This window comes from Cheilinus undulatus, linkage group 15 (assembly GCF_018320785.1).
Source record: "Cheilinus undulatus linkage group 15, ASM1832078v1, whole genome shotgun sequence".
Taxonomy (NCBI): Eukaryota; Metazoa; Chordata; class Actinopteri; order Labriformes; family Labridae; genus Cheilinus; species Cheilinus undulatus.
Genome location: NC_054879.1, coordinates 8978563 through 8986805, shown reverse-complemented (window position 1 = coordinate 8986805; position 8243 = coordinate 8978563). Strand labels below are relative to the sequence as shown.

The 8243-nt window shown below is 40.0% G+C and overlaps 2 long non-coding RNA genes across 2 annotated transcripts; both read left to right on the top strand.

Moving 5' to 3' along the window:
* Nucleotides 1-3489: 3489 nt before the first annotated feature.
* LOC121522866 lies at nt 3490-5187 on the top strand. The gene is made up of 4 exons (XR_005993006.1): nt 3490-3759; nt 3848-4051; nt 4348-4420; nt 4495-5187. It is a non-coding gene; the product is annotated as an uncharacterized LOC121522866 (long non-coding RNA).
* Nucleotides 5188-5334: 147 nt separating this feature from the next.
* On the top strand, nt 5335-7707 carry LOC121522865. The gene is made up of 5 exons (XR_005993005.1): nt 5335-5543; nt 5672-6116; nt 6222-6327; nt 6402-6646; nt 6959-7707. It is a non-coding gene; the product is annotated as an uncharacterized LOC121522865 (long non-coding RNA).
* The last annotated feature ends 536 nt before the right edge of the window (nt 7708-8243 follow it).

Here is an 8243-nt window from a genome sequence, read left to right as displayed (position 1 = left end):
TCACTCTGAAGACCACTCAACAGTCACAGAGTCACTCTGATGACCACTCAACAGTTACAGAGTCACTCTGAAAACCACTCAACAGTCACAGAGTCACTCTGATGACCATGCAAAAGTCACAGAGTTACTCTGATGACCACTCAGCAGTCACAGAGTCACTCTGAAGACCACTCAATGGTCAGAGTCACTCTGAAGACCACTCAACAGTCCAAGAGTCACTCTGAAGACCACTCTACAGTAACATAGTCACTCTGATGACCACTCAACAGTCACAGAGTTTTTCTGAAGATCACTCAACAGTCACAGAGTCACTCTGAAAACCACTTCATGGTCACAGAGTCACTCTGAGGACCACTCTACAGTAACATAGTCACTCTGATGACCACTCAACAGTCACAGAGTTACTCTGAAGATCACTCAACAGTCACAGAGTCACTCTGAAAACCACTTCACAGTCACAGAGTCACTCTGAAGACCACTCTACAGTAACATAGTCACTCTGATGACCACTCAACAGTCACAGAGTTACTCTGAAGATCACTCAACAGTCACAGAGTCACTCTGAAAACCACTTCACAGTCACAGACTCACTCTGAAGACCACTCTACAGTAACATAGTCACTCTGATGACCATTCAACAGTCACAGAGTTACTCTGAAGACAAATCAACAGTCACAGAGTCACTCTGATGATCACTCAACAGTCACAGAGTCACTCTGATGACCACTCATTGGTTACCTTTCTTAGAAAGTAACTAGTTATGTGTAATGGATACTTTTTTTTAAAAAAATAACTACCCCAACACTGATGATTAATTAACGACATTGTATTTCTAACTGAATTGTCATTTCTTTGCAGTGTCCTCCAGGTAATAATAACATTTTTTAAGGTCAATGAACTGGATGGATACATAAAAAAATCATAAACTAGACATAATGGCCTGGGCCTTTCTTTGAGGAAATTTCCTCCAGCCAGACCTAGATACATTTTATTGACCCCTTATTTCCACCAGATACATGTTCAGTCTATCTCAGATAGGTTTCAGTTTTAGTCATTGAGAGTGCTTCCACCAGCTCCGCTGCATCCGGAGCTTCATCAGTTCACAGCCCTCCACAGCAGATAAACAGCACTTCTATTTATACTGGATGCCAGAGCCCTGCGCATGAAATCAGCTCGGAGTGGATCAAGCGGGGCAGGATGTTTCACTGAAACCAAATTAAATCATCCGGTTAAACTCCAGAAAGAAAACATTTTGATGCTGGACAAATAACAGATTGTATTTCACTTTACTACATCAGTAGCCTGTAGTCACAAAGTCAAACTGCAGCACAACCATAATGGACAAAAGACAGTGGAAGTCTGGGGTTAATCTTTCAGGAGACAATCCTGAACTGAAAACGATGATTGCAAACAGGCCTGCCTTTACCTATAGGGCTAGTGTTGGGGGCCTCATACCAGAGTCTGCTTTGGGCCTCACTTTGGCACAGATTAACTGGTGTTGAATTTAAAGGGACGCGGCCTCGGAGGACCTTTGCTTACAATGAAATCACATGAAATACACGTCTTGTTGCGTGTTTAATGATTTTTTTACTGAAATATTTGTATCTTTTGGACGTCACCGCTTCAAGGAGAGAGTTTACGGAGTCCAAGTGTAAGTTTTAAGTGAAAATTGCTGTTAAAGAAATATGTAGGTGGTTGGACAGATGCCTGTGCAAAATAACTCAAACAACAAAACGTCGTGTTTGAAAACGTATGTTCTAGTAAGTCAATTATTTCCACCCAGTATCGCTGTCTTGGAGAACATGCTGCTTTAGTGAAAGCTTTTACTTTCATATGTTCTCAAACGTGCACATTTAGTCAGCGGTGTGTTCATACAAGAGATTGGTAAGCCATGTTCGCTGTGTCAACTTGTGATGCAGTCACCATTGTATGTATATAATCACTTAAGATGAGCCACTGTATATTCACATTTGGTCGATATATCATCACTTCATTTGTCGTGTACGAGATGGGAAAGCAAAAGTAATCTATGGGAATACCTATATGGCAATGACAGTCATGAGAAGTGACAGCATAGCTGTGCCAAACCCGTCTGAAGCAATGCAAACTTCGGTTAACTAAAACATTGGCTTTGTTCTCATATCATTTGTACTAGGTCTGAATGATGAAAGCTGATGAGTTGTTTGTATATATGCTACATACAGTCTACAAATAAAAACTGTGGGATACTTTGGTGTACTTGTGATTCATCATGTCTGCATCCAGCATGATTTTAAGGTTTTAGGGTTAAGTCCTAAGGCCATGATAAAGGCTATTAAAGGTAGACTATTGGATGATGAATATACCTGAATGTGTTGTGTTTTCAAGGGGAGACATTCAATGGTCAAGGACTGTTACGACCCAGCTCGTAAGGGGTTAGGGAGGTAACATAAAAACCAGATTGTGTGGTTTATCAAAAGTTATTTATTAACAAAGAAGTAAAAATGTCTACAAATCAAAAGGTCAGGTAAACTGTAACAGAGAGGGCATGCGGATGCTGGTTACATAAATTTCAAACTAGAGCAAAAGAGAGTCTAACAAGAGTTTTAAGTGCAACCTTACCTTAGTGAAAAAAAATGGAAAGAAAACATAGCTACCCACTCTCTCTAACCAAACCAAAATACAAGTGAAACGGCAGCCCTAAACCTAGTGAATCTAACATTCACTAAAGTGAATGTATGTGTGCTCCTAAAGGTGACTAAATTCCTTGCCCAGCCGAGATAAACACGAGTGCCTCCTAACAATAAATACTAAGTAAATTAAACTGGAAGTTCTGTTAGAACAATACCAGATAAACTACCACTAACAAAGAGGCACAGAGACGAGCTGAATCAAATGAAGCTGGGCCGAGACTGAAGGGTGGCCAAGCTTTTATAGCTGCAGGTTTTCAGGTGCTCCTCTCTGATTGGTTGACTGACCTAGCAGGGCTGCACACCAATCAGGCTTGTTAGCTGGCTGCACAGGTGAAGGAGATTCAGCCTTGAGGAGACAACATCATACACACCACACACTCACAAATGCAAACACACACAGAACACTCCAGGTTGGGGTTAGTCACCTTTCGGGGGGAGTATGGCTGTGGCCGTAACAAGGACTTTAACAAGACAACTGACTGATTGGTCAAAGAGTTTATTGTCTGACTGTAGCTTAAATGCACACTCCACAAAAATAGTCCACCTCTGCAGAGGGATAATTAACACAAGTCATGTGGTACCACCACATGCAGCCTGTGCATACAACCTGAAAAAGAAGATATTTTACTTAATTCTTTATTTTTAACATGTTTTCCAGGCACACATTACTCATCATGCAGACTATCATCATGCATTTCATGTAATTAAGGCCACAAATTGAATAATTGTTTGACACAGGTGTAGAGATTATAGGTATGTTATTTAAGTTCAGAGCACATGGCATTCTTTCTGGGTTTCTTAGAAGGCAGGAGAACAAACAGAGAGAGGAAACAAACAAACAAACATATAGGTAGGACTTAGTGAGTGACTGACACAGTGAGTGAGTAAGTGCATATTGTTTGGTGGAGTTGTATATATTTTCTGTTGGTGTGAAAGGTGTGTGTATAGATAGCTAGGTAAGTTAAAGAAAAAGAAGGGCAATGGACCCAACAATTGCGAAGCAAGCGATTCATTACAAACTCCACAAGAGATTTCCAGATGGCAGTATATCAAAGGAGAAGACATGCAGAAACCTTTAGGCTCAAAGGTAAGAGTTAAAGCAACACAGCTTATAGAAACGGGGAGAATATTATGTTAATTTCAGTGAAATGACTAATATGATTCTGAAACACCAGATGGAGAGTTCATCTATATATGCAGAAGAAGGAAAACCATCCTGAGCACCTGCAAAGGTGGTCAGAAGTGCAGAGGAGGCCACTTCTATCTTCGAAGAATTCCATTCCAGTAAATTAGGTGGCCACTTTGGGGTGGAAAAGACCCACAGCTCCATCATTAACCGCTACTACTGGCCAGGAATTTTGAAAGATATCTGCAAGTGGGTAGGCTTGCAATGTCAATGGATTCACAGTGTTGTCTTTCACTTCATTTATCTGTTTCTTGAGGAATCATCACTTGCATTATAATGTAGCTTGCTTTGATTCATGCCCCACAGAGGAGCTTGATGTATGTAAAAGCAAACTTAGAAAGCTCTTCTGTGAACGTAATGCTGACCTTGTGCTGCCCTGCCCTTTGGGGTAACATGGCATACAGTATATGCTTGATGATATTGCTCCAAGAATAATTATGTGGACAAATCTGAACATGATTACACTTTGATTTTTTTTCTATCTCTCAGATTTCTTAATGCCCTCAATGCCAGTCGAATAAGGGCCCATTTAAAGGAAAAAAAGGAATATATTCCTATTGAGGTGAAGGAAGCAAAAGACTGTAAGCTCTTGAGAAAATCAAAACTGACATAATGCTAATGTTTTGCTCTTTTTAGGTTACAGAGCCTCTGGAGCTCACAGGAATGGATCTGGTGGATGAACTCACTCAAACAGAGGTTGGTAATCAGTACATGTGTGTGTCATGGTTGATTATTTCACCAAATGGGCCAAGGCCCACCCACTAAAAAGTAAAACAGCAGAGGAGGTCACAAAACCACAGTTTTACGTCACTAAAAACGATCTTTTCTGAAAACTCCAGCCAAAGTGGAGCTTTTGGAAAACTCCTGTTTCGTGGTTACATGTGTGCGCCAGAAAGTGGCGTTTTTGGTTCTCAAACGTCACAGCTTGCGCCATGTTTGAATCTCTGGCGGAAGAGACAGAATGAGGGAAGTTCATTCTGATTGGCTTGCACGGGTGTCACATCTGAAAAACACTGCCACCTATGGGTTTGGTATGCTTAGAGCAGTATTTAACGGTGGATTTGCGGTTATGTGTGGACGAGGGTTTTTTTGGTTTAACAATCAGGTGTGGACGAAAGTATTTTTAAAAACGAATGAAGGGGGATATTCATTTTAGAAAATACTCAGCTACGTGTGTACAAGGCCTGAAGGTTCATCACCAGGTGAGGAGATCTTGATTGCCAAGGATTATCTGCAGCTGGGAGCGTCAATGAGTGACGCCAGCTGAGCTGGAACTTAAGTGGGTGAGTTAAAAAGTTTTACTCCAGCAGAATTTACTGTTTTTTACTACAACTCTCGTGGGGGCTGGTAATAAATATACTCAATAAGTAAGTTTTACTATTTTTGAGTAAAATACTTTTTACTCTGAAAAAATAACTCCCCAGATTTTCCTGTGCACTGTCCTGAGATCTGAAAATGTATTGTCTATCTGGAAAACACAGATACTCTTCTGTCTTCTAATACTTGTTTTTGCTTGTACATTTTAAGGACCCTCAATAAAATGGTAGCCGACCACCCCGAGTGCTGGGACAGTTACCTGCAGGCGACCATGTTTGGCATCCGGACGAAAAAATAACTCACCACAAAATACAGTCCATACTTTTTGATGTTTTGGCGGGACGCACACTATCCCTCCCAAATACGAAGTAAGTTGTGTCTCATGTAATTTTACAATTAACTGGAACCAGTTATGGTTTTTTTATGTCTGTACCACACACTCTGACTGTGATTTTTTTTTTTGTTTTGTTTTGTTTTTTTTTTTGTTTTTCCCCAGATAACAGAGGACAAGGTACATAATGTTATACAAAACGAAGACATCATTGAAAACCTCAAACTTCAACAACTGACTTATGAGGATGTACAGAACAACATAAAGAAAAGCCAGGAGAAGACCAGGAAACGGAAACTTGAAAGCAGCCACACTGACCATTTTCAAGTCGGGGACCTCATGCTGCGTAAAAACATTCGCAAAAAGCAAAGTAAAGAGGGGAAACTTGCGGGACATGCTAGTGCCATTTAAAATTGTCCAGCTAGAGGGGAAAAGTGTCCTTCTTGGGTGAAAGCAGCAAAATTCTACCCAAAATCAACATCGACCATTTAATTCACCATGTCCAGCCAGAGGAGAGGATCCCAAGAAAGTTACAAAAACTGGATCTCTCTGGCATCTCCCTCTGCATCGGCCAGTGGAGGGAGAGAACGTTCCAAGGATGCAGAAAGTTGTAAGTGAAGTTTCCGATTGTTGTATATTGCATTGATAAAAAGGGTTTAATTGTTTCTCCTTCTACATAATAGCCAAACCGAAACTTTAGTCTCTGTATGTTTAGAGCACCCATACACAGGCACATTTTGGTCCTGGGAAGGTGGACATGCGCCATTATTGCACATCCTATTCAGAGGGATGCAACATCATGTGGCATCTCTGTATGCAAGGTAACATCATTCTCTCTGCTGCCAGGCATGAGTAGAAAAGTATCTCCTAATATTTCTCTTTGTTTATTTCACAGCTGGCAGAGAAAATTCTTGGCCACTGCACAATACAGTACGCTGTACACAAGGAGGCAGTGGCAGCAATGCTTATGAAGATTGAAGTGTCTTTGCTGGAAAACACAGGCATTTACTACTAGGTAAAAATACAATCCTTTCAATGTCGTGCGTAAGGCTACAGCTATGTTTGGTGTTTACAGATGACCTATCCCAGTTTTGTCGGGCCTGTGGTAGTGGAAGTTCTGAGGCTAGTATTGATGATTGGGTAAGAAAATTTAAACTTTGTCTGGTGCAGGGTACAAGGTCTGGGAGTTGCTGTGGGTGTGTAGCCTTATATCACTGAGTGAACTCTTACAATGCAAAGGCTTAAGAACTGATGGTTTAACTGATCTATCTTGCATTTCTTTTTCACATTTGTGCAGCTCAATAACAGACAGGATAAGATTAACACTTTGCACACACTGATGGTGTTAAAAAATAACTTTTGCATTGCTTTCTTGTTTGTAAATACATTTGTAATGTGTGCTTGGAAAAACATGTTAAAAACACAAATTAATTTGAATATCTTCTTTTTCAGATTAAGTGGTCAGGCTGCAGGCGGTGGCACCACAGCACCTGTGTCAATAATCCTTCTGCAGCAGCGGACTACTTCTGTGGAGTGTGCATTTGAACTATAATCAAACAATAATATAGATATGTAAAAGAACACTTTTACACACTCCCACAGCCCCAAAGATGCTGCAGCAACCATTTCAAATGTGTATTTTGCTTTTTCTGTAATCTCATCCTGCCCCACCAAACACCCAACGTTATTAAGATGTTTTGTTTGTTTGGTTTTTTTTTTTTTTCAGGCTAAATCTAGCTGGTCCATCATCACAGCCTTTGTTTAGTCAAAAGATAGTCGTAGAGAACTGAGCTATGCCGTGGTCCAGATTTAACCCAATAATAGTCAGTCAAAATATGACCATATAATAGAGACGTATTTTCAACTACCTGAAGGCTTTTCACCTGTCATTTTTCATTTAAATCAAGATTAGATGTTGTTTAAACGTCTATAGAAAGATTCAAATGTGTTTTCAACTAACTTTTGCTGGGTGGAGCATGTTAAATTTGTTATATTTTTGATGTGTAATGTTTACCTTGTATATTTAGTCCCTCCATCACATTAAAACCATACACACTGTGTGTGTTTTTTGATTTTTATCCTGGTCTTAGTCCTTCCAAAAGCAACGGTGTACACATGTAAATAGAATTATTATGGTTCATTATTGCTAATTTGGTCATATTGTATTAAGGTGTTACTTGCACATTTATTTTCTTCCTTTGTCTGCCTCCTGTTGAGAAAAAATTATTTTATCCTTTACCATTACTTATTGTGTGGAGTGTGCATTTAAGCTACAATTGGACAATAAACTCTTTGACCGATCAATTGCTTGTCTTGTTTAAGTCCTTGATCATTGAACGTCTCCCCTTGAAAACAACATTCAGGTATATTCATCATCCAATAGGCTACCTTTAATAGCCTTTATCATGGCCATGGGACTATACCTTAAAATCATGCTGGATGCAGACATGATGAATCACAAGTACACCAAAGTATCCCAGTTTTTATTTGTAGACTGTATGTAGCATGTATACAAACAACTCATCAGCTTTCATCATTCAGACCTACAAATGATATGGGAACAAAGCCAGCGTTTTAATAGTTTACTGAAGTTTGCATTGCTTCGGACGGGTTTGGCACAGCTATGCTGTCACTTCTCATGACTGTGATCGCCATATAGGTATTCCCATAGACCTGAAACTTAAAAGAGTGGGGCAGAAAATCCCCTCACTTTTCAAACTCTCTAGCAGACATTTAC